Source organism: Anguilla rostrata, chromosome 4 (genome assembly GCF_018555375.3).
Source record: "Anguilla rostrata isolate EN2019 chromosome 4, ASM1855537v3, whole genome shotgun sequence".
NCBI lineage: Eukaryota > Metazoa > Chordata > Actinopteri > Anguilliformes > Anguillidae > Anguilla > Anguilla rostrata.
This window is the reverse complement of record NC_057936.1, coordinates 1,432,836-1,459,371: the sequence shown is the minus strand read 5'-3', so window position 1 is coordinate 1,459,371 and position 26,536 is coordinate 1,432,836. Positions and strand designations below refer to the sequence as shown.

General features: G+C 49.3%; 1 protein-coding gene across 1 annotated transcript in view; it reads left to right on the top strand.

Annotated features, from left to right (window-relative positions):
• The first annotated feature begins 414 nt into the window (after positions 1-414).
• LOC135254068 (neuroligin-1-like) overlaps positions 415-26,536 on the top strand; it is a 236,641-nt gene continuing 210,519 nt past the window's right edge. The window contains exon 1 of the mRNA XM_064334019.1: positions 415-5,429. The gene's annotated coding sequence lies outside the window, so the exon portion shown is untranslated. The remainder of the gene's footprint in view (positions 5,430-26,536) is intronic.

Sequence of the window (26,536 nt, the reverse complement as noted above, 5' to 3'; positions counted from 1 at the left end):
TCACACAAGCTTGAATAGAATGTTGTAGATCCTGAAGTTACCTCTGACCTCTTACCTTCCCAGGACCCCTCCCTACTGCTTATAATGAGATGTGATGATCAGAGGACAAGACAGCTCCCTAGAAACAACAGTTAACCGTACGGAGTCTCCATCTGGAATTGGAAAGGGCCATAAATCCAACAAATCATACGATGCTAAAATGGAAGACTTCATGTACAAAAACTTGGTTTTACAGGTTTGGAGGGTGGGGAAAAAAAAAAAACAAAGCCCAAATTTCAGAAGTTACGTCAGGGCAGGAAACCATGTATCATGGCAGTATATTTCTGCCTTTGCCACAGAGGGATTCTTAACATGGGGGGGGGCTTTCTGGGGTATGTGCAGTGTGCCTGGAATTGGCAGGACCCCCCCCCCCCCCCCTCCTGTTACAGCCTGCACAGCTTCTTATTCAGACCCTGTGAGGAGAAAGTGATGCTGTGCCTTCGGTACATTAACATGCAGCTGCGGTCCTGGAATCCCACTACTAAGGACTGAATGTGCCCGTCCTTCCAAAGCCGCTTCACTGTCTGCGTTTCAGAACGAGCCAGCTCCACCTCTGGAGTTTTTAAATAACAGCCGCTTCTGGATGGTATTCTGTATTTTGAAACTATTTTCTCACTGCACAGTCCACCCAACAGTCAAACAGTATTAGTTCTTTAATTCCTGTCCTCATAGGTTTGTGCGAAGCATCAAGGATGTGAACACGATGTGAGTTGGCACTAGCTGCAAGTTATCTATATGTTAATACATACATTCATACATAAGAGCTGTGGCATCAACCAGTCCTTTTCGAAGAGTTGTTTTATTGTTTCTGTAAGCATTTTAATGGGAAAAATAATTTCGGGATCAGCTCCAGGTAGTTCCTAATACAGAGAGTATTTAGAAAGCCTTCCTAAACTCATCATTTCAAAAGAGAGAGAGAGATGGCGCTGGAGCTACGTGTACTTGGACTTGTTACAGCAATGGGAATTGGGGTAAGACAAGGCAAACGGGCAAAATGTACGACTTTAATAACACAAATGATTTATCGAGCCCGTTTGTGAAAAATGAGCGCATTAATGACAAACAAACAGTAGCTTAATTATAATTTGGTTTTTGACATTTAAGATTTAGAGTGCCAGCACTTGGCTTGACTGATGTCGGAAAACAAGCACATTTATTCTTTTTTCAAAAGGACTCTTCCTCATTTGATTTTGAGGGATTTTGGGGGATTTGGTGGAATGATCTGGTGAACGCTTCTATCTCCCAAAGGTCCATGCGGCTGGTCAGGGATTCCGTGCTCTCTGTATATATTTCACTGGAAAGTGATGAAACTGCAGTGCACTTTATGAAAGTCAATCTCGGTTCGTTTATCCCATCTTATTGAAGGTGTTGCGTATGCCAATTCCATCGCTTTATCCAGGTACTGAAAAAAGAACTGAAAGCACCTGGGTGAATGATGGGCAAAACTATGCGTAAAACAGACGCATGCTGGGCTGTTTAAGTAAGTAACATCCCAGCATGCACTGGGCCATATATAAAAGCGCCGGATGGGCCTGCTTGCCTATAATTGTGGCAAACATAGCTGTAAGTGGAGATAATATTTTAAAAGAGGGATGACTATTGAGACAGAGTTTCTGTAACCAAGACAACTCAACCTACCGATGCGTCATGTGTTGTGCGTTGGTGTCTCAGCAGCAAAGGGCAGGCCTGGGCGCAAACACACACTCCAGGGTAGCGATAGCTTCGATTTACTTCAGCGCCGGGAAAAACCCGAAATAACCGCCTTTGACCACAAGTCTCTACCCGGGGCAGGAGCAGCCATCTTTCCCATAAATGGCGGAGGCTCAACACACTGCTAAGTGACATGGAAGCTTCCATTTAAGTTTACTACCTGTGGATTTGATTGATTGATTGACTGATTGATTGAGATTTACTCTGTGGATATCCTGTACCTGTAGATTTACTCTGTGGATACCCTGTACCTGTAGATATACCAGTAGATTTACTCTGTGGATTCCCTGTACCTGTAGATATACCAGTAGATTTACTCTGTGGATTCCCTGTACCTGTAGATTTACTTTGTGGATACCCTGTACCTGTTGATATACCAGTATATTTACTCTGTAGATACCCTGTACCTGTAGATGTACCTGTAGATTTACTCTGTTGATACCCAGTACCTGTAGATATACCAGTAGATTTACTCTGTGGATACCCTGGACCTGTAGATATACCTGTAGATTTACTCTGTTGATACCCAGTACCTGTAGATTTACTCTGTTGATACCCAGTACCTGTAGATTTACTCTGTTGATACCCAGTACCTGTAGATATACTCTGTTGATACCCTGTACCTGTAGATATACCTGTAGATTTACTCTGTTTATACCCAGTACTAGCCCCATGTAAAGCTGATGGAGGATGCAAAGCTTGCCTTAAATATGGATGTTTTTTTTGTGACCCAGGGCAGAATTATTTTTAAGTTAATTGACGTGTTATGATGTAACGGAAATAATTAATTTTTATTTTTGAAGAAAGTTTCTGCAAAACTGTGCCCTACAGGATTTGGTTCAAAACAGTAGAAAGAAAGAAGAGGTTCCAATTATTTCATGACTCTTCATTAAATATTAATACAGCGTTAAAGTCAATACTCTGGTAAGTAAATCTGTAAATGATAACTGGGTTAAACCAGCCTCCTACTGTACTTGTCTTTTAACCCCCCGTCTCTTCACACTGAGCAGCTAGTTAACGGAGCAGCAGAGGTTTCCTTTGTGTTGCTGAAATGAAGGTAAGCCATGCGCGAGGGCGCTGTGTGATCACAGCCAATTTCCTGCTCCTCGCGCCATAAATATTTCAGAAACATGCTGGTTTGATTCAAACAGCCATGAAGATGCGGGCATGATATTTCATTATAACATACGGCTCTGTCTTTGTTCGCATTCCGCTCGCTTCTAACAGGTTTGTACCGCGGCGGAGAATGATTTCCACACTGTATAGTTGTAAATACATTTTACGAAAAAAAAAGAGAAAGATTGCTTTAGAATGAAAAACAATCACACACACACAAAAAAAAAACAAATCACTCCGGTAAAAATTGTTCCGGTGTTATACTTTTTTTTGCTTATCTTGATGTGGCCTCTGGATCAGGAAACACCTGCTGCCGGTAAATCAGAAGCAATCATTGATCATATGCGCGTGAAAACCGCGAATTGTTGACCGGTCGACTTCATGCTCTGAACATACCGGGGCTAAAAAAACCCCCCTAAGCATATGGCATGATATTTCTTGTGTGACGTTCAGTATCAAGTTCTTCATAATGGGGTCCATCCATGCAAAGAAATGTTGACCTATATTTGTCAGTTCTACAGACCGGGGAAATTACTCTGTGTGATTGAAGATATGGACCCATATTGCGTATGCTGCACTGACACTCTCGGAGAAACGCAGCAGTCCCACTGCGAAATGCTGTTGCCATGGCGAGTAAAGGTTTAAACAGGAATCTCTCTGCGGGCCCTCCCTGGCCAAAGCTGACCCCAATGATCGCTCTATCGGCATTAGTGCAGAAAGCAGGCCGGAGTCAAATAATTATTTTTAAATAATTTACAAGCCAGTAAAATGTCTGCAGATAACAGAAAATAGTAAAAGGAACATCTATTTCACTAATGCACCGAACAAAACGACTCTTTAATATAATTGTACGTTTCGGTTAGTGCACGGGTTTCATTGAAAATATTCTCCCCGATCTGCCAGACTGTTTTCTAATTGAAGTGGCGTCTAATGAGTCCAATTATTTCAAATACTTATTTGCCTGTCTCGGGTCTGGCGGAGGGGCGCAATCGTTTTTTGGATTGTTGTTTGAAGAAGCTGCAAGTGATTGTGGGTCAAATGCAGAACCAACAAGTAATGCGTTCTGTCTGTTTCCTGTGCGATAATGTTTTGGGCGCCGCTGACGAAATGGTAAAATATGCTACCGTTGGAAGTGTGCCTAATCATTATGTGACTCAATCGACCAACGCAGAATTTTCAGAGCTTTAGAGCGCTCCGCCATAAGAGAGGCCTACTCAATACACATTTAACCCTATAACTCAAAACCTTTCCCTGTGCAAGTATGCGATGCTGAATCAATTATTACGACCAGTGTGAAGACAATGATATATTTCAAATAAGTTCTGAGATACATTTGGTGGTGTAGATTTTGACTTCGCCGCGTCCTGCCCGTGTGAATTTGGAACCAAGTAAACCAGCAACACAACTGTTTTACGATGCATAGTAGCTATTAATGTAATGGTTAGTGTGGCATTCGTGTTGCACATAATTCCTAATGTGCAACTCTATACCCGAACTTTAACTTCCTGCGACGGGGACGACGGGTTCACGTGGATTAGGAATAATTTTCTTTTGTGATGAACCACTCATAGTTACTACGACGCTGATAGTATCACAGGCGTCATGAAGGTATTTGACGTGTTCACAATGTTAATTACAATATGGAAATATTGTAGCCTAGTTAGACATAAGATGTCGGCTAGATGAAGTATCATGTTAGCCTAAAAGAGGGCGTGAAAAAGAGATGTCTAAAACTCCAGTACTCGCAAAAGCCATGTCATTTTCTTCCACAAATGCCTCGGGTTTCGCTTTAAGTTTGGAATGTGCATTAACACCGTCTTAACACGGACTCTAGCCTGATTAAACGTCGTTGCGTCACCGTCACGCGCAGCTTTCTGCAGAATCTAGCACCAGTTTGTCACTGGCGGCGAAGAGATGCTCTTCAGTTTGATAGGTGTATGCGTGCCGTTAATAACTACACAGAAATTTGGAATATAAATAGTTTGCCGGGGTATGTTTTCACAGGATCACGACGACGTTTCATCGCATCATTACCACAAGCCTTATTTAGATCTCTCCCTTTAAACGTCAGATCTGACGCGCTCCCTCTTCGGACCGCTCTCCGCCGCCTGCGCGCGGCATTTCTGCTACTCACCAGCAAATACGGAGCAACTCATTTTCACCGCAGGAACCCGGAGAGAAGCCGCTACCGCAGCCTGATATTTTTAAACTTTGAACCGGGAGAGCGACTGTGTCCAACGACTGCGCGTTTCCAAAGAGGACAGGGAGACATGTGTCACTTTTCGCTTGTGTCACAGGCGACCAAGCCGCACACACGCAGACAGGCGAAAACTGCCCATTGCTAATGGTATCAGGAAGTCTTGACGGCTCAAACGGAGAACGGGCAAAATCTTTGCCATTTCACTCCCTGCCCCCGATAACACAGGCCACTTCAATTAGGCAGTTATTGTGTTGACCATTTTCGGGATGTCTTGCCTTTCAAATTACAAAAGAGATACCACAACGAGGATTTCCATCTGAAGCGTGAATGTGAGCTGCAACCAAGGTCAAGATTTTCGGATCAGGTATGTTTTTGTTATCATTACATTTTACCGCGTTTCGGCGGTCGCAGGAAACGACTGCTTGAATTCCCCCGGGTAATTAATCTATGGGGCCGCTACAGAAGCGCGTGCACCACTACGTAAAAATGCGCGTAAAAACGAGTCGGATATTGAAAATACTTACATAAAGTTTAGAAAAGACTAGCAACCGTTTTCTTCCTTTGTAAACCGAACCACGGAGGGAAGCGAGTAGGCACGAGCCCTTATTTGAAAGATTGCGTCGGCTGTGCATGCATCTGGTGTGTGGGTTTCGGCGGGTCGCTTGCGTGCTGTTCTTCTCGCTCCTGGAGATTAATTGACTCTAACAGCAAGGAAAAAATAATTAGCATATTAAAAGATTTTGTCTAAGTGGTGCAACCTGAAGTGCCTCTCCTCAAGGCTAATAATTCTTTGAACTGCACGCCCATCATTAGTGAGACACGCTTCAAAATGCTAAAATGACAAATAAGAGAGTGAAGAGTGGAGACGAACATATTTCTTTGGCCGATTATTTTAGTTTTTCTATTTTACTGTGTAATTGTATATAAAAACCGCTTTGTGTCTCCATATGTTTGTCACATGAAATATGTTTGCGACGTGAAATTTGGGTTCGACGTATGTAGTTTCTGCTGTTGGTGGGGCTCCACTCCCCCCCCCAGTTTAAAATGGTTCGCTCAGCAGGCGATGCGTCGCTGTCCAAAGTGCTGCTTGTGATTGTTGCTCCGTTAACTTTAAGGAGAATTGACAAGGCTTGCAGAGAACACTCGAGAGAGATCTTTAGCCTCCCCCGTGCCTCCATTACTCCTTGGTTTTGTGTTAATAAGCATAAATACGCACAGATTTTGACCAACATTCTCCATTTTACATAGCTCCCCTCAGTTGAAGAGTTACTTTCATGATTTTTCGTACTATATCACTGTAATACAGTAATACATCTCTATACAGAGGTTACATTATGAGCGACCCCTGCCATATTCGAAAAACAGATACTCATTCTGTGAATTGTGTATTAGACAAATCATACTAAATACTAGAGAAAATAATGATGGACAACCTTTCAATTACTATTTAAGATTTTTTTAAATGGGTATTATTTTCTTAGACAAATGCATATGGTGTTAACGCACGTCATATTTGAATCCAGTCAGAGGACCTATTTCCAAATTTCGTATTATCAAAGGTGGAAGTGTCCACGGAAAATTTCTCTTCATGAATAATCGGCATCGGGTACACCTGTAGATGGCAGTATAGATCAGATATTAATTTGCTCTGCACAGCTCCATTAATCCTGCTCCTATACTGACAGCGCGAGCGTAATTGCTGCACCATTGCAAAAATATTGGCTAATAATTTATATTGGAACTATTATGACAAGTAATGTATCTCTATCCCAAAGATAAATATAATGATATAAATACCAAAAATGGTAAATAATCTTTTAAGCAGTTTAATTAAACATGAGTAAGCTGAGTGTTGAGGTGATGGGGACACCATTCAACACCCCACATCTGTGTAATTGATTCTGTCCATTTTCTAGCGACTCTGACAGCATATTAGCACATTCTGATCTTGTCTGTGAAGATCTGCCTTCAGTGAGATAGGCTAACGATGATGCAGACATACCACTGTGGTATGCTAAACTGTTGATTTGAATAATGCATATATTTGTGTGCGAGGGAGTGCGCTGCATAAAATTATGAATGCACAGATTTCAGTCCAGTGATGATTTCTGTTGAGCTCATCGTCGCGCATGTAGGCCCTCTCCTTGTAGAGTATGTAGCTGTGCAGCAGGAAGGACAGCTGTTTGATTTTGGTGTTTCTGGGTCTCTCGGTGCCTCTCTCGTGCGTCCGGCAGCAGAGGACAGACAGAACTTTATTTACCCGAGCTAAAGACTGTGCTCATAGACACAACATGTCTCTCCTGAAACCGTCGGATATAAAACTGCCAAAACTGGATGTTGCTTTTACGAATATTTTGTCGAGGGGCAAGCAGAGGTTTCTGCCGACATTATAAACACGGGACTCTATGAAGGGCGTTTCATCGGATACGCGTGGCTGTTGATGGCCTGCTTCCTGAAAGAGTGTCTCTCTCTCTCTCTCTCTCTCTCTCTCTCTCCGTCGGATCGGCGTGGTGCGGGGTCTTTAAGCAGAGGTCACATTTGTGACGAGCGGGCTCAGCCAGGGCTTGTTGAGATCAAAGGCAGCCTACCAAGCTGCTTTTTTTCCCAGTGACTAATAAAATCTGTTTGTGTGTTTTTTTATTTTTTTTGCGTCCCTGGGATGAATAATGATGAAGTGAACAGCTGTGCTGCTGAAGCCTGTTTTACAGCCCGGCAGCGGGGGTCACGCTTTCTGGCCACGAGCGCGGCCTGCTTGTCACACGTTTTTTACATTTTTATTTAAAAAAAAAAAAAAGAAGGATGGAGTATTTCTGAAGCGGTGAATAAACGTGTGTGTGGAGTGGAAAATGGAGCTTCTGCGCGTGGGGGCTCGGGGGGCTCGTGGGCTGGGGCGGCTCGGGGGGGGGGGGTTCTGGGGCGGCTCGGGGGGGGGGGTTTGCTGGCTCGGATCCGAGGCGGGAGACGCAGCGCCGTTCGCGCTTTTTACGGCTCACCTGCCACCTGTAACTGCTGCGCACACCTGTCGGCCCCGCCCGAAACGCGGCTGGCTCTCCTGAGCTCTCTGAGCGTGTTTTTCTCTCGTACTCCTCCGCCGTGTTAGCGAATCCTCCGGCCTGTAGTTCACCTCGCAAGGCGTGTTCTGGGCTCTAAGCTCCGCCCACAGCAGTGGCCAATGGCATAGGGCAGTTTGAAGCAGCAGCCAATGAGATTGTGAGGCCGAGTTTGAGTTTTTTTTCCCCCACGCAAATTTTTTGCCAGTGTATTTAAAGCCAATGTAAATAATAAAAAAAAAAGAAAATTAAGCAGTGACTCCTCCAGCCGTGCAGGTCTCAGACGGGGTTGTGGTGCGTTCCTCGCTGTGCGGTCCCCATTGTGTTTCGCTCATTACCCAAAGTGGGGCTTTTAGCTTATTTCGTGGATGACTGAATGCGAACGGCCTGCTTCAGACGCATCATTCAGGAAGCATCCCAGCGCCCATCTTGACTAATATTTCCAGGAAACCGGCTGGCTTTTGCAAAGTAAGGTGGGCGCTAATGTAAGCCAGCGGGCGTCCAGTCGAAAGGTTGTTTTTCTAGCTAGCTGCGTAGCCTTTCCAGTGCATTTGACTCCCCGCAGAACAGATGAGAACAGACTGAATTTGGAGAAATGTGTCTTAGGTAATCGCTGCTGATGAGCCCAAAATGAACGCCGTCTTACTCGTGTTTTAGGACAAGACGGCTGTGAGCAGAGGAGGTGCTGTAAGTACTGAAGGACGGGTGAGAGATTCTCCTGTCTGTGTACGGATTTAAACACAAACGGGGGGCCTGTCTGAACCTCAAACCACACAGACTCAGCCCCTCAAGGGCAACACTTTCCCCAGTCCCATTAGAGAATTTTTAGTTTCCCATTTTGAGTAATTCTCTCCATAAATGTTTAAGAGCGCAGAATTACAAGCTTCTGTCAGCAGATGCATTGATATAGTTTTGAGATATTAAATTTTTTTTTAAATGCTTGAGAATTTTCAAGTCTCTTATCATAACCTTGCAGTAATTCCAGCTGTGTAATCTGTTCCTAGGTTAAAAGACACAGAAAAAATAATCTATTATGGCTGAGAAATTGAGCATTGCTCTTAATTCCGTTTTGACATTAAAAAGGCACATGTGGTTACTGTCGTCGTGCTGTCGTCGTGCTGTCGTCGTGCTGTCGTCGTGCTGTCGTCGTGCTGTTGTCATGGTCATTTTAAGTACTCAATTCTTGGAATTAGCCAATAAAATATGAACCCTGCTATGAAAGCCTTTATCCGTCCTGTTGTTGTGCGGAATGGAAAAGGAATGACTCGTGAAATTGTTGGCTGCGCGGGGTCGTGATAAAGGGCTGTGTGCTCTGTCTGCGGGAACGGAAACAAACAAAAAAACAAAACGCGCGCCCTGGACCGGCTTTCATGTCCTGGGGCTTCACAGACGGTCATTAGAGGGGGACGGTTCGGCCTGGAGGGAGGGGCTCGCCGACCGGTCGCTAAGGAGACGAGAGCTCGTGACCGCTCCCCCCGGCTCGTAGGGGCGGAGCTCACGGGACGGGGGTGTCGAGAGTCCCGCCGGTCGCCACACGGGCGGCGCTCTTCTCCTAATCTCCTCGCTGTTGTATTTATAACAGCGAAACTCTGCCGAAGAGTAGCGCATTGGCCGAAGAGTAGCGCCGTGGTCATTGTGCTGCTGGCCCTATGCTTCCCTTCATTTGGACTTATTCTATTCCAGCAGGTTTATTGCCTCACCTGTAACCTGCTCAGCCCATTTTGCTTGCTGTGATAGATCCCTTGTTACGTTTCTGTAACATCCGTTCTACCGCTACTTTACACCAGGCTGGCCAGTGGAGGATGGGCTCCCCCTCTATCGCTGAGTTCCTCCAGAGATTTCTTCACGTCGGGGAGTTTTTTAATTTATTTTTTAAACCTTATGTGCTGGCTGTTTGGGTGTTCAGGCCTGGTTTTTGCACCTTTTTCCGGTACCCTGTGAAGCGTCTTTGTGACAGTGCTCTGTAAAAAGCACTCTACAAATAAAATGGATTTGATTTGTTTTGGCTGGTACCCTCAGTAAGGATAAACCTTACTGAGGGTACCCCCCCCCCCGCACACACATATGTCAGATATGGCGTGAGCTTTGTCAGGTATTATAGCCATTTGAGAGTCAGAGCACAGGAATAAAGCTGCTCGCTGAAGGATGTGGGTAATGAAGACAGGCTGCTTTCTGCCTTCTTGCGAGCTGTGAACAGAGCTCAAATAACCCCCCTTAACCCCCAAGCCTGTGATGTGATTATTGTACGTGGAGGAGAAATTGTTGGCACTGTGCAGGAAGGAGTGGACTTTAGGCGAGAGTGTTTGGAGGGTCCTGTTTCACTGTGGGGCCCTGTTCCACTGTGGGGCCTGTTCCACTGTGGGGCCCTGTTCCACTGTGGGGCCTGTTCCACTGTGGGGCCTGTTCCACTGTGGGGCCCTGTTCCTTTGATGAGGGGCCTGGTCCTTTGGTGAGGGGCCTGTTCCTTTGATGAGGGGCCTGTTCCACTGAGGGGTCTGTTCCACTGTGGGGCCCTGGTCCTTTGATGAGGGGCCTGGTCCTTTGATGAGGGGCCTGTTCCACTGAGGGGCCTGTTCCACTGTGGGGCCTGGTCCTTTGGTGAGGGCCCTGTTCCACTGTGGGGCCTGTTCCTTTGGTGAAGGGCCTGTTTTAATGGGGGTTTTGTGTTTGTCAGGAGCCTTTGGTGTTGGCTGATAATCTGAAGAACAGCTGGTCTGATTGGACGGGTCACTGCCTGGTGTTAACTGGGGAAACAACAGCGTTCCGAATGTTAAACAGAAGATAATAATTAAGAGGCTGCACTTTTCGTTGTTGTTTTGTACAGAAACAGTTTTTTATGCCTCCTTCATTAATCCATTCCCCCTCGCTCCCTCCCTTTCCCTCTCCCTCTCTCTCCGTCTCTCTTCCCTTGCCGCTGTGTTTTCCGCTCTAAGGAAAGCCCTCATTAAAAATGCGCTCTTCGCCGTTTCTTGGAAACCCTGAATCCCAGATGGAGGCGTTTGGTTGTTGCTTCCCACCGGTGGCGTGTGCGGGGGCTTGCGGGGGCTTCTGGGTAATTTCGCGTCGTGCGAAGGAAGTGGCGCCGTTTTAATCAGCAGGGTTTGCGAGCGCTAAGAGTCGCCGCGGTAACGGGTGAATCACCCAGCGCCGCTGCTGCTCTCACACGCCTCCTGAACACGTGTTGGTCTCGTGCGTAAGGGACCCCGGGCATACGTGCATGCGTGTGCATGTACATACATATGCGGGCGGCAGTGTAGTATGATGGGTAAGGTACTGGTCTTGTAACCTGAAGGTGGCAGGTTCAATTCCCAGGTAGGACACTGCCAGTCTACCCTTGAGCAAAGGTACTTAACCTGCATCGCTCCAGTGTATATCCAGCTGTATGAATGGATGCCGTGTGAATCCTATGGAAAAGTTGTGTAAGTTGCTCTGGATTAGAGTGTCTGCTAAATGCCTGTAATGTAATACATGCATGCGCTGTAAGCCACTTGTCTGACTGCTTAAACCTGGTTGCTTGCTTCAAAATGAACACACGGCTTATGAATTTTTATATTGTTTGCAGGATAAGGCTCTGGCCTCTGTTGGCCTGTGTGTGTGAGTGTCAGTGCCATGGCAGAGCGTTGTTCCGTACTGCGGGCTGCAGTTCGTCAGGGTCTGCTGTTTAATTAGCATGTGGGGAGAGCGATTGCGCTGGTTTTCCTGCAGGGGGCGACGTGCGTCCTCCCCTCGACTCCGGTTTCCACGGGAGTGTGAAATGAGCGCAGGAGGCCGGGGAGCGAGGCAGACGAGCGCGGTTCTCCGGGGTCGGTCACATGACACGGTTCTGAGCGTGGAGGGCGAGCTCTCCGCTCCAGCGATGGGACCCAGAGCGGCTCTCCGCTCCAGCGATGGGACCCAGAGCAGCTCGCCGCTCCAGCGATGGGACCCGAAGCAGTTCTCCGCTCCAGCGATGGGACCCAGAGCAGCTCTCCGCTCCAGCGATGGGACCCAGAGCGGCTCTCCGCTCCAGCGATGGGACCCAGAGCGGCTCTCCGCTCCAGCGATGGGACCCAGAGCAGCTCTTCGCTCCGCCGCACTTTAAAAAGGCAGCGGAGAAGGACGGAGAGAGTCTGACGGAGATAAGGAGTTTGTGAATTACTGATGAGAGGTTGTGGGGGGGGGGGCAGAGGGAGGGGGTCAGGGGCAGCTTAATCATGGTGGCGGTATTTTGGGCTGCTTTAAATTGGCTTACGTATTCACAGTGATTGAGCGGCGAGATAAAGTTGGGAGTATTGCTTGCATTTTGATTGGCGCTCTGCCCGCTACTCCTGCGGAGGGTCTGGGTGTCGGGGCGCCGCGATGTTAGTGTGCAGGACTCCTGTAGAGAGGCTCTCTGCCCCTGCAGTGGCACAGCCCCTGTATCTGGTACATTGCCCCCTTGTGGTGGGGTGTTTCCGAAGTTTCCTGCTGTATCACTGGAGGTGTGCTGGAGGGCCACGGTGCCTGCAGGTTTAACTCCAGTCCTGGAGGGGGCGCTGTGTCTGCAGGTTTAACTCCAGTCGTGGAGGGCCGCAGTGGCTGCAGGTTTAACTCCAGTCCTGGAGGGCTGCGGTGTCTGTGGGTTTAGCTCCAGTCCTGGAGGGCCGCAGTGTCTGTGGGTTTAGCTCCAGTCCTGGAGGGCCGCAGTGTCTACAGGTTTAACTCCAGTCATGGAGGGCCGCAGTGGCTGCAGGTTTAACTCCAGTCCTGGAGGGCCGCAGTGTCTGCAGGTTTAACTCCAGTCCTGGAGGGCCGCAGTGGCTGCAGGTTTAACTCCAGTCCTGGAGGGCTGCGGTGTCTGTGGGTTTAGCTCCAGTCCTGGAGGGCCGCAGTGTCTGTGGGTTTAGCTCCAGTCCTGGAGGGCCGCAGTGTCTACAGGTTTAACTCCAGTCATGGAGGGCCGCAGTGGCTGCAGGTTTAACTCCAGTCCTGGAGGGCCGCAGTGTCTGCAGGTTTAACTCCAGTCCTGGAGGGCCGCAGTGTCTGCAGGTTTAACTCCAGTCCTGGAGGAGCTGCAGTGTCTGTGGGTTTAGCTCCAGTCCTGGAGGGCCGCAGTGTCTGCAGGTTTAACTCCAGTCCTGGAGGGACGGAGTGTCTGCAGGTTTAACTCCAGTCCTGGAGGGACGGAGTGTCTGCAGGTTTAACTCCAGTCCTGGAGGGCCGCAGTGTCTGCAGGTTTAACTCCAGTCCTGGAGGGACGCAGAGTCTGCAGGTTTAACTCCAGTCCTGGAGGGCCTCTGGTCTAAAATATTCTGTGGGCAGTTCCAATGAATCACATTCTCTCCAGGGACAGTTCATTTACAGCAGCCAGACTGTAATTGGCTGTGGACCCTCTTCGAGTCCCCAGGGAAGGTTGGATTCAGTGAACCTGGCAACCTTTCCCCCTCCTCATCTCAAGATCAATTACGCTCACCTCCACCTCTAAACAGACGGGTCACATCGATGAATAAATATAATCCCGTCCCCTCTCAAATCACGCGGGACGTTTGAGAAGGATGGTTTAACGGATGCTATTAACATCACTTACCGTGCAGGAGCTATGCTACGGAGCGGAGATGAAATGGCACTTAGTGCATGCTGGGATTGAGGAGGCTTTTGAGTATTGAACAACCTGACAAAGATTTTCCGTTTACGCGATTCACAGACGGTCCCAGGTGAGTGCGGAACAGTAATGCGTGGCATAATTTCTCTGTGATATACAGATTCATTTTGAAGGTGATATTTTGAGATCCTTTAAGACTCAGAGAACGAAAGTGAGAGAGACAGAAAGATAGAGAGAGAAAGAAAATATCTGTCAAAGTGCAGCCAACATGATTAAATACATTTTTAGCACTTGTGTCTTTTCTGGGTGCTTTAGATTTAATAATTTTTGCAGCAGTAACTGGAGTTAGTTTGAGCTCAGGTACAGGAAGAGCTGCATATGACTCTTGCTGTACAAAGTAGACGGTTTATTATGGTCTGTTGTCATCACGCATTTCATTCTAGTCTTTAGAATCCTTGTATTTAGATTCCAATGCCCCAATTAATGTAAATCGTTCACAAAATATGATCGGGAAAATTTTTAAGTAAGGTGATGACCTAATTAAAACTTGCATTTTTGTGCAGTTGAAATTGAACAATTGAACAGTTTTATGTACGGTCTGTGTAAATTAACACGGCTCATCTTTAGGTTTCACTGCTGAAGATGTTGGTCGTTTTTTTAAAAAGTTTTTTTTTAAATCTTTGCCACAGCACCCCCCTCTTAGGCACTTTCCCAAGAAGCAAAATGGAATTTTAAACGCGGTTCTAAATTTGGCCGGGAATTTACAAGCTCCAGAGCCTTCGCATATCGAAATGGGAGCTCAAAGCTGCATTTCAAGACGTTTATTTATTTAATTACTCATTAATTTCCGGGTTACGGCCGTTCATTTGGATTTTTTTCTTTTTCCTGCGGCTGTGGCCTCGAGCTTGTGCCCGTTGGCAGGGCGTTCTGAAAGGCGGTTTGAGTGAAATCGATCGGAGACCTGAAGCGGGGCGTTAAAAGGAAAGAGGCTCCTCCGCGGTTTCCTGCCTGTCATCGCTGGTAAACGCGAAAAGCGCAGATTCATTAGCAGAACGAGCCCGGCACTCGGGCAGCGCTTCTGTTACGATGCGTTATGAAGATTCGAGAGCATTGAGGTTCATCATACGAGCAGAGATTTGTTCTTTGCATTCAGATGCAACAGTTATTTCCATAAATGCTGGAGACATCTTTTTTTGACCCACTTCTAAAAATCACTCATTCAGAGAGAGAGAGAGAGGGAGAGAGAGGGAGAGGGAGAGGGAGAGAGAGAGAGACGGCACCCGCCTTTTCCTACCACGGTATAATGGGTGAATCCCACGGGAGAGAAAGCGAGGGAGAGAGAGAGAGATGGAGGGAGTGATGGTGAGAGAGTGAGAGGGGGAGATGGAGAGAGAGAGATGGAAAGAAAGAGTGGGAGAGAGAGAGATGGATAGAGAGCAGGAGGGGGAGATGGAGATGGAGAGAGAGAGAAAAGGGAGCGAGATGGAGAGGGGTGAGATGTTGGCTCAGGAGGCAGCCTGTTGAAATATTGAATTTGTTTCAGGCAGATTAATGGAATGACAACATTAAGACGTTATTGAGGTTTCCTCTGTCAGAGTTCAGCTGGCCCCACTGCTGCTCCCTGGTTATGCTAAGATGTGCTCCGGTTATTGCGGCCGTGTTTGCTCTGGTAGGGGGGGCAACGGGGGGCCAGGCCAGGGCCGGGGGGGGGGGCGGGCAGGAGAGAGTTAGAGGGAGGAGAAGGGTGTGGCCATTGACTGCCTGATGAATATTTTTTCAGTGACAGAAAAAAATATTGACAGCCAAATGCAGCTGCTGCGGGGGGCTGTCTATCGGTGGAGGGGGGGGGGGACCTGTCTCTGTTTCAGGTGCATTTATTTCATATTTCATGTGTAGCTGTTAGCCCCAGGTTTTTGTCCTTTGTTTGGGAGTTTGTGAAAAGACAAACGTTGCTCTGCTCAGTCCACTGGCTGCCATTACAGGGAGCCCGTTCAGGGAGGTGCTGTTTCACAGGGAGCCGTGCCAAGGAGGTGCGGTGTTCTGGGCATGGGAGGTGCGCCAGGTGGCGGGTGCCGGGGGGGAGGTGTACAGGACATGCGGTGCTGTCACAGAGTCGTGCTGCGTTCAGGAGGCGTCCCAGTACAGGAGCCCTCGGTGCCTTTCCGGAGCCTGCAGAGTGCTGCTGCAGGGTCTGGCCGTGGCGAAGGGGACGTGCCGACGGCGCAACGCCTGCTGACGCTACGGCCCCTGGAGGATCTCCTCTTTCTGCAGGGCCGTTGCCACGGTTACACAGCGCTTACCTGCGGTACCTCTGCCCACCTGAGCGGCGGAGTAGTGCGGCGGTCAGGAGACTGGGGCCCGGGGCCACGGTACCCGCGAGCAAGGTGCTTAACCTGAATCACTTCAGTGAAATATCCAGCTGTGTGAGTGGATTGTGTGTCAGATTTAATCCGTGAATCGCTCTGGATCTGAGCATCTGCTGAAGGTTAATACTGCCTAACACTGTTTGAGGCTGCCGCTGGAACAGAGCCTTAACAGATACCAGACCATGGGGCCCATCCACACACTGGAACAGAGCCTTAACAGATACCAGACCATGGGGCCCATCCACACACTGGAACAGAGCCTTAACAGATACCAGACCATGGGGCCCATCCACACACTGGAACAGAGCCTTAACAGATACCAGACATGGCCCATCCAACACTGGACGAGCCTACAATACACATGGCCACCACGCACTGGAACAGAGCCTTAACAGATACCAGACCATGGGGCCCATCCACACACTGGAACAGAGCCTTAACAGATACCAGACCATGGGGCCCATCCACACACTGGAACAGAGCCTTAACAGATACCAGACCATGGGGCCCATCCACACACTGGAACAGAGCCTTAACAGATACCAGACCATGGGGCCCATCCACACACTGGAACAGAGCCTTAACAGATAGCAGAGCATGGGGCCCATCCACACACTGGATCTTCACAGACTCCAGACCATGGGGCCACAGTGGTAAATGGGTCAGGATGAGGCCCTATAGGTTGTTTCATACCCTAATGCGTGCGTAATAAGGCTTATTGTATGGCTTTCAGCTTCACATAACAGCTGCATGGGCGGGCAGGTTGCAGATGTGATTCATTTGTGGGGGGCAGAGGGGGGGGCAGGTTACAGATGTAATTTATTATGGGGGGGGGAGATTCCTCATGTGACACCTTTGAATCCCTCATTCAGTGGTAATAAAGCCCAGCAGACTGACCCTGTAATCCATCTCAAATTTGAAAATGCTGCTCTAATAATTTTTACCTCCTGAGCTTAGGGCTTATCGGCTGTGTGTGGGGAGGGGTGGGGGGGTTGGGGGGGGGGCGTACTGGCTCATTGCGGGAAATGCAATTATTCTAATTGCAGAAGAAAAAGGTTTAATAGCCAGTGCTTCTGGCCGGATCTCAGGACAGTGAAAAAACCCAACGTTGTTTTTATCTGCGGTTCTCAAAATTATATTTTAAAACCTGAAGTACGGAACGTGTGAAACACATCGGCTGATGTTTCTGCTTGTAGCTCTGGGGCTAAAGCAGGGCGCTAGCTCCTTGGCCCTGGGAGCCGCGCGCGTGCAGATCCTCCTCCTGTCCTGGGCTGTTCGTCGCGCGACTCCGGGCTGTCCCTCCCCGCGGGTCTGGCGAGCGGGTGTCGGGCGGTTCGGGTGTGGGCGCGGTTTGGGTGTCGGCGCGGTTCGGGTGTCGGCGCGGTTTGGGTGTCGGCGCGGTTCGGGTGTCAGGGCGGTTCGGGTGTCAGGGCGGTTCGGGTGTCAGGGCGGTTCGGGTGTCGGGGCGGTTCGGGTGTCGGGGCGGTTCGGGTGTCAGGGCGGTTCGGGTGTCGGGGCGGTTCGGGTGTCAGGGCGGTTCGGGTGTCAGGGTGGTTGGGGTGCCGGGGCGGTTCGGCGGCGCGCGTCCCGCTGAGGTCCAGCGCTCTCCTTCATTAACATGCGATTCTGCGCTTCGGAGCCGCGCGCAGCCCCTAAACCCCTCTGTGCAAACTTAATTACGGGCTGCGAATCGATGCGGCGTCGCGTTAAATAAGAACGCGCAGAAACGAGGGGGCTGCGGGGGGCGCTTAATTACTGAGCCCTCGTTACCAAACGACTGTTTCACACAGGTGTCCTCCTGAGCCGCCGGGACCTCCTTTATCTGCCCCTCAGACAAACGCAAAATTAGGGGCCTCTCCTCAGGGGCAATAAAACACCCAACGCTGAGTGTTGGGTAGCGGGGGGGAAAGAGAACCCTGAGCGCATAACTGGGGGGCGGGGCGGGGGTGGGGAGGGGCGGGGCGGGAGTGGGCATATCACAAGACCTGAACATTTACAGCGTGTGATTACAAGGGTCTGCCTGCTCTTTATTCATCCATTTCCCTGAAAAAAGAGAAACAGAATTCACCTGCCGCCGCGGTGAAGCCATCAAATCGCTCACAGTCATTCGGGGGGAAGTGTTTATAAACAGCTTCTTATACGGTGGAAATGTGCCTTTTTCACCGCCGCGGTCTGCTCATTTTACTCTCCCATCATAACCAGAGTGGCTTGGTGTTGTGGTGTCAGGATTATAAGGCAATTTAGACGCATATTTATGGTGGTATTTTGGAGGAATGTGCTGTGCGGCTGGAACTGTAAAGAAAGCCAGAGATTCAGATAAAAACCGCGTCAGAAACGAGCAGAACCTGCGACTGTGTTGCCATTAGAGGAGCTGAAGTGTGATTTATGAAGCCATTTGTATTCTGAGACCGCAGGCCTGTTTGTGCCTCTGATTATATCATTGGGAGTGCTCTCTCTCTCTCTCCCTCTCTCCTCTCTCTCTTTCCTCTCTCTCTCTCTCTGTCTCTTTCCATCCCTTGCTCTCTCTCTCCCTCTCTCTCTCCTTCTTTCTCTCTCCATCTCTTTCTCATCTCTTGCTCTCTCTCCTTCTCTCCCTCTCTCTCTTTCCCTCTCTTGCTCTCTCTCCCTCTTTTGCTTTCTCTCCCTCTCTCCCTCTCTCTCTCCTTCTCACTCTCCCCCCTCTCTCTTTTCCTTTCCCTCTCTCACTCTCTCCCTCTCTTTCCCTCTCTCGCTCTGTCTCCTTCTCACCCTCCCCCTCTCTCTCTATCTTGCTCTCACTCTCGCTCTCTCTATCTCTCCCTCTCACCCTCCCTCTCTATCTTCTCTCCCTCGCCCTCTTGCTTTCCCGCTCGCTCTCTCTCTCTCTCCCCGGTGCCAGTAGTTTGCTTGTCCTTACAGAAATGGCCCTGGACTGGGGCCAAACGCTGTGGAAACACCAGCGCTCAGCGACCGGCATGCTCACTTGCCCCAGGAACACCGTTCAGATCTGCTGACACGGATTCTGAGGCAATAACCCCTGTGAGCATTAGATTATGCAGGTAATAATGTCCACAGGTAGACTGTACCGGGATGGGCAGCCTGCTCAGGCTCATAGTGCCGTAAGGTTATGAGCAGCCTGGTCAGGCTCATAGTGCTGTAAGGTTATGAGCAGCCTGGTCAGGCTCATAGTGCTGTAAGGTTATGAGCAGCCTGGTCAGGCTCATAGTGCTGTAAGGTTATGAGCAGCCTGGTCAGGCTCATAGTGCCGTAAGGTTATGAGCGGCCTGGTCAGGCTCATAGTGCTGTAAGGTTATGAGCAGCCTGGTCAGGCTCATAGTGCTGTAAGGTTATGAGCGGCCTGGTCAGGCTCATAGTGCTGTAAGGTTATGAGCAGCCTGGTCAGGCTCATAGTGCTGTAAGGTTATGAGCAGCTTGGTCAGGCTCATAGTGCTGTAATGTTGTGAGCAGCCTGGTCAGGCTCATAGTGCTGTAAGGTTATGAGCAGCCTGGTCAGGCTCATAGTGCTGTAAGGTTATGAGCAGCCTGGTCAGGCTCATAGTGCTGTAAGGTTATGAGCAGCCTGGTCAGGCTCATAGTGCTGTAAGGTTATGAGCAGCCTGGTCAGGCTCATAGTGCTGTAAGGTTATGAGCGGCCTGGTCAGGCTCATAGTGCTGTAAGGTTATGAGCAGCCTGGTCAGGCTCATAGTGCTGTAAGGTTATGAGCGCCTGGTCAGGCTCATAGTGCTGTAAGGTTATGAGCAGTCTGGTCAGGCTCATAGTGCTGTAAGGTTATGAGCAGCCTGGTCAGGCTCATAGTGCTGTAAGGTTATGAGCAGCCTGGTCAGGCTCATAGTGCTGTAAGGTTATGAGCAGCCTGGTCAGGCTCATAGTGCTGTAAGGTTATGAGCAGCTTGGTCAGGCTCATAGTGCTGTAATGTTGTGAGCAGCCTGGTCAGGCTCATAGTGCTGTAAGGTTATGAGCAGCCTGCAGACTCATAGTGCTGTAAGGTTTGCAGCCTGTCAGGCTCAAGTGCTGTAAGGTTATGAGCAGCCTGGTCAGGCTCATAGTGCTGTAAGGTTATGAGCAGCCTGGTCAGACTCATAGTGCTGTAAGGTTATGAGCAGCCTGGTCAGACTCATAGTGCTGTAAGGTTATGAGCAGCCTGGTCAGGCTCATAGTGCTGTAAGGTTATGAGCAGCCTGGTCAGACTCATAGTACTGTAAGGTTATGAGCAGCCTGGGCAGACTCATAGTGCTGTAAGGTTATGAGCGGCCTGGTCAGGCTCATAGTGCTGTAAGTAGAGCAGCGGTCGTCATAGTTGTAGTTAGCAGCCTGGTCAGGCTCATAGTGCTGTAAGGTTATGCACCTGGTCAGCTCATAGCTAGGTATGAGCACTGGCAGACTCATAGTGCTGTAAGGTTATGAGCGCTGGCAGTCATAGTGCTGTAAGGTTAGAGCGCTGGTCAGCTCATAGTGCTGTAAGGTTATGAGCAGCCTGGTCAGGCTCATAGTGCTGTAAGGTTATGAGCGGCCTGGTCAGACGTAGGTATTGTTCAGTAGCAGGCTGTGTGTGTGTGTTTTCATGCGGTCCTTCATAAAGGACGTTGTGTGCGTTTGAGGCCCTCCGCGGGTGTGTGGCGGTATTAAATGCGTGGAACGGGGAGCCACGGTTCTTTTATGCGCACACAATGTGGGGGGGTGGGGGGTGGGGGGGGGGGGGGTTACCGCACGGCCGCCAAATTTCAGACGGACCGCCGTTCTCAGAAAACAGAAAAGAAAAGAAGCGACTCTCCCCAAGACGACTCCTCAAATCTACAAGCGGGGAGAGCAGAGAGGCGAGCCCCCCCCCGCCCCCCCCCTCGCCGATCTCCCGGAGACCGGCGCCTTTTGTCCGCTGAACAATATGGGAACCCCCCAGATTCTGCGAGGCGGAGACAGGGGGTCGGGTGGCGACACAGATTAATTTTGGCTGGTAATTCTTGCTGTTGCTGCTTTATTAAAATGACGCTGCTTATTGTCTTGTGTTCGTTAATTGCTGCGCGTGAAGGACTTTTCCGTCCCTAAACTGCCTGTTTGCTGTGCAGTGGCTCTTTGTTGTGTGGCAGCACGGCACCAGCGCTGAATCGAGCTGAATTTAGAGAGAGAGACGCCAGACTTTGACTTCTGATGCTCGTTTATTGAAACATCAAAGTCAGCTCCTTCCAGTGGTGAAAACATGGCTCCGGCAGAACACGCACAGTCAGCCCCCCCCCACGCCCATCAGGCGAGCGGAGGCAGACCTCCTCAGCAGGCTGACTGAATCAGACCCCCCCATCCCCCCCTCCCCCCTTTCTGCCCCCGCTTCTCAACCCTAATTACTGCTTTATCTTTGAATAAGAAAAAAAGAACCTTTTCACCTTTTTTTTTCTACCTTACATCTTAGCCCCGGTCTTCGGTAAAAATTCCCAGCAGTTAACCTACGTCATCACCTTCTGCTTCTTTTCCAAAAACAGAGGGGGAGAGGAGAGAGGGGGCGAGAGAGTGTGAGAGAGAGAGAGAGAGAGAGAGAGAGAAAGGGAGTTGTACGGCACAGGAGTGAGGCCTTACACACATGCCAAGAGAATAAAATCTTAAAAAACACGAAATAAATAAATCAATAAGTTGTGTTTGCATGGTTTCCTTATTGGTTGTTTGAAAAGGCAAAGCTTCATTAAATATTCTGCCATTGGAGCGACTGGATTTGGGAGCAAATGGCTTTTTATTCACATGAAAATTGCGGAATGTATAATCTTTATCATAATGAATGTGTATAAATTACATTGTGACAGGCTTAAGAATGCTGTCACTTGCTGTGTTGTGAATTTGAAATGGCGGCTTTGGAAAAATATCATATTAAAAAAAAACTGAAAATAAATAAAATATAAATAATACTGCAAACTCCTTTCAGGAAGCTGGGATTTTATGTCATCAAAGTGTATGATAAATGGTGCCACGCTGGTTTAGAGACAGAAGAAGCTAAAATAATACCCAAATTACTCACCGCTGTTTGGGCTCCCCCTGCTGCCCCCGCCGCGTGGGGTCCCATTGTGTGTCTGAGGGTGTAACTGGGGGGTTTTTGTGCAGGAGTGTGTCAGCGGCTGATGGTAACGGGGGGATTTACATTTTTAAAGGCGGCTCTTGGCCGGTCATCTGCATGTTCAAACGGCTTCAGATGCAGCCGTAACCACGGAAATAAGAGCGTTCTGACAGGAAATGTAATCAGCGTCCGGTGGGTGGGCTGGGGGGCGGAGGGGTTGGGCAGGACTACGAGGTTCCTGGGTTCTTGGTGGTTTTTTTAACGCCAGGTGAGCTAACTCCAGGTGAGCTAACGCCAGGTGAGCTAACGCCAGGTGAGCTAACTCCAGGTGAGCCAGCGCCAGGTGAGCTAACGCCAGGTGAGCTAACTCCAGGTGAGCCAGCGCCAGGTGAGCTAACTCCAGGTGAGCTAGTGCCAGGTGAGCTAACTCCAGGTGAGCCAGCGCCAGGTGAGCTAACTCCAGGTGAGCTAGTGCCAGGTGAGCTAACTCCAGGTGAGCCAGCGCCAGGTGAGCTAACTCCAGGTGAGCTAACTCCAGGTGAGCCAGCGCCAGGTGAGCCAGCGCCAGGTGAGCTAGCGCCAGGTGAGCTAGCGCCAGGTGAGCTAACGCCAGGTGAGCCAGCGCCAGGTGAGCCAGCGCCAGGTGAGCTAACGCCAGGTGAGCTAACTCCAGGTGAGCCAGCGCCAGGTGAGCTAGCGCCAGGTGAGCTAACGCCAGGTGAGCTAACTCCAGGTGAGCTAGCGCCAGGTGAGCTAACGCCAGGTGAGCCAGCGCCAGGTGAGCTAGCGCCAGGTGAGCTAACGCCAGGTGAGCTAACTCCAGGTGAGCTAGCGCCAGGTGAGCTAACGCCAGGTGAGCTAACTCCAGGTGAGCTAGCGCCAGGTGAGCCAGCGCCAGGTGAGCCAGCGCCAGGTGAGCTAACTCCAGGTGAGCCAGCGCCAGGTGAGCTAACGCCAGGGTGTCTGCATTGGCTGTGGCCCCCGTCTCCTTGTCTGATTAGGTGGTCGAACATATTCTCTTTGTTCTTTTATTTTTTGCAGCAGTAAATGAACTAAAGCGACTTTGAAATCATCGACGTCCATCTTTCACAGTTTCTGCTCCTTCACAGTGGCCTTAGTTGTTTTCTGTGCCAGGTGCGCTAACATTGTCACTTCTGTGGTTCCCGTGGTTACCGAAACTGCTCAGTCTGGGTCCTCCACTGGTGTGGAGTGTCACTAAATGATCAGTTCGATTCTGCAGTGAGGACACACACATTTGCATGCAGCGCTGTGTTAGGCTATGGTTTGATTTTGGCTGAGTTCTCCTTCTTTTCACGCGTACTTTCAGTTTAACCACTGTAGTATTAAGCGAAATATATGGTCTAGTGATTCCACAATATTATGCAGCTAAGCATGCATGGCTGTTCAAGCACTGAATATGGACTTGAGATTTCTAATCTTAAACAATGGACAATTAGGAGAGACCCTTGGCTTCTCCCCTGAAAGGTCTTCGGTGAGCAGAAGGAGCTTGTGCGCACGGATTTAATGAGACTCCTTTAAAAGGGCCAGGTTTTTTTTTTTTTTTTGGTGAGTGGATGGGAATAACTTACTGACCTCTACTTGTTTAAAAAAAAGATCCTATTATTCTACAGATATTCATAAATTGTGCCTATTACTGGAAGTGTGGTTTTTCTTTGTCTTGTGGGTTTTGAGATATTGACTTACGCATGCAGTTATGTTCTAGAAACTTTTGGAAACCATGTTTTTTATTTTTTTTTTATTTTGGGAAGACGCTAGTAGCAAAGAGTGTTTTGTAATACTAAAGTTATTTATTGCTTTTTAAAGGGGATCTTTCCGTTTAGGTTTTCTCCGGTGGAATTTCCCTTTGGCGGAGTTGCCGGTGTCACCGCGCTGGTGAGGAGGGCAGCGGGGGCTACGCAGGGTGGGGGGCCTCACGCTAATTTGGCAGCGAAAGAGAGCTATCCGTGACTGCATGATTATTCCAGAACAGGTTTCATGCCTTAGGGGCAAAAATTGAAATTGAAGCGGTGAGAGAGACAGACAGAGAGAGAGAGAGAGAGATGTAGAGAGGGAGAAGGAGTGAGGAAAACCTGGTCAAGGACAAACAGATTGGTTTCCACACAGAGGCAAAGTTTATTAGATTACACAGCGAGGAGTAGCCGTCTGACATCCCAAATGAAGCCGGAGCCGTTGAATACCTAAAAACAAATCTGTGCTTAGCTGCGGGGTCCACCACGGCTCCTTGGGCCCGCCTTTAATGTCCTTAAATATGGAAAGCTCATTATTCCGCTGTCAGACGGGAGCGATGGAACGCGACCTGGGAAAGACCTGGGCATGAGCAGAACCGTGCCTCTGGAGTGGGGGCGGGGGGGGGAGTGGGGGAGAGGGAGGGGGAGCAAGCGGGAGAGGGAAGGAGAAAGAATGACACAGGGAGGGAGGGAGGGAGAGAGACACAGAGAGGGAGAGAGAAAGAGGGGGGATGGAGACAGTAAGAGAGGGGGGAGAGAGACAGAGAGAGAGAATAACGTGATTGCAGGTGCATTAATGCTGCCCTGTTTTAGACTTGTCAGTCATCCAGGTTCCCAACAGAGAAATTGATGTGGAAAAACAGCACTGGGCCCCTAAAGATCAGCAGTGAGGGATTCTAAAGATCAGCAGTGAGGGTCCCAAAGATCAGCAGGGAGGCCCCTAAATATCATCTGTGAAGGCCCCTAAAGATCAGCAGTGAGGGTCCTAAAGATCAGCAGTGAAGGCCTTAAAGATCAGCAGTGAGGGCCCTAAATATCAGCAGTGAAGGCCTTAAAGATCAGCAGTGAGAACTCCTAAAGATCAGCAGCGAGGGCACTAAAGATCAGCAGTGAAGGCCTTAAAGATCAGCAGTGAGGGCCCTAAAGATCAGCAGTGAAGGCCTTAAAGATCAGCAGTGAGGGCCCTAAAGATCAGCAGTGAAGGCCTTAAAGATCAGCAGTGAGGGCCCCTAAACATCAGCAGTGAAGGACCCTAAACATCAGCAGTGAGGGCCCTAAAGATCAGCAGTGAGGGCCCTAAAGATCAGTAGTGAGGGCCCTAAAGATCAGCAGTGAGGGCCCTGAAGATCAGCAGTGAGGGCCCTAAAGATCAGCAGTGAAGGCCTTAAAGATCAGCAGTGAGGGACCCTAAAGATCAGGAGAGGTGAAGGCGATCTTAAGGTGTCAGTGCGGCTCAGCCTGAGGACAAACAGGAGTCCAGAAAGAGGAGTTCCTTAAGCGCGGCCGGCCGGGCTCAGCGGACCTTAAAAAGGCCTCTCTTATTTCATGGCTGCCGTGACGACCGAAAGAGATTGGGAGGCAGCGCTGCGTGAACTAGCAAATATATAAACCCCTTCGGCTGCCCCATTTGGAAATGTCACACCGCGCACCTGGGGGATGGATCACAAGAGAGGGAGGAAGTGGGATTTTAATAAGGTCCGAAAGTGTGTGTGTGTGCGCGTGTGCGCATGCGTGAGTGTGAGTGTATGTGTGTGTGTGTGTGTGTGTGTGTGTGTACTGTGTGTGTGTGTGTGTGTGTGTGTGTGTGTGTGTGTGTGTGTGTGTACTGTGTGTGTGTGTGTGTGTACTGTGTGTGTGTGTGTGTGTGTGTGTGTGTGTGTGTGTGTGTGTGTGTGTGTGTGTACTGTGTATGTGTGGGTGTGTGTGTGTGTGTGTGTGTGTGTGTGTACTGTCTCAGCGCATGGCTCTGGAAGTCCTGTCGCAGCGCAAAGCTGCGAGCGTCAGAAGCACAGAAACGGAACAGGAAACATGGTGAAGGAGCTCAGGTGTTCTTGAGGGGAGGGGAGATGGTGTCTCGGCTGGTGCCTGTCACAGAACTACGTGCGAGAGAAAGGGAGTTACCTTCATGAACCCCACTGTGAAATTATGGGGACATTATTGGGATATTATGAAGGCATTATGGGGACATAATTGGGATGTAATGAGGACATTATGGGGACATTATGGGGACATTATTGGGATGTAATGAGGACATTATGGGGACATTATTGGGTTGTAATGAGGACATTATTGGGATGTAATGGGGGGAGGTGTCTGACCCACAAAGCTGTTGCAGCACCGTATGAGCTGACTCCTCCCACATTTGTGTTTGTGGCAGACCCTTGTCCCTTGGTCACACTGTTACCATCGATGACGGCTTGTTTATGGTGTGAGGAACATCAGCTCCTGGAGTTGCTTTGATTGGGTACATAAAGGGTGCATTTTTAAGATGAGCGCGAGCATATCCCCCGGCCCCTAACTCCCAAATATTAAATCACTTACAGACCCGTGCATGTCACCAGGAGGAGGTGAATACCCCAAAGCCTATCCTCCTCATATGTTTTGCCTGCGCATTTCGGAAAAGGCACAGATGAATTTCAGGAACTGTGAAATTCTTCAAAGACTAATTTGTTGAAGAGTTAAATTTGTCTAACAGGGAGCTGGGAAATTCA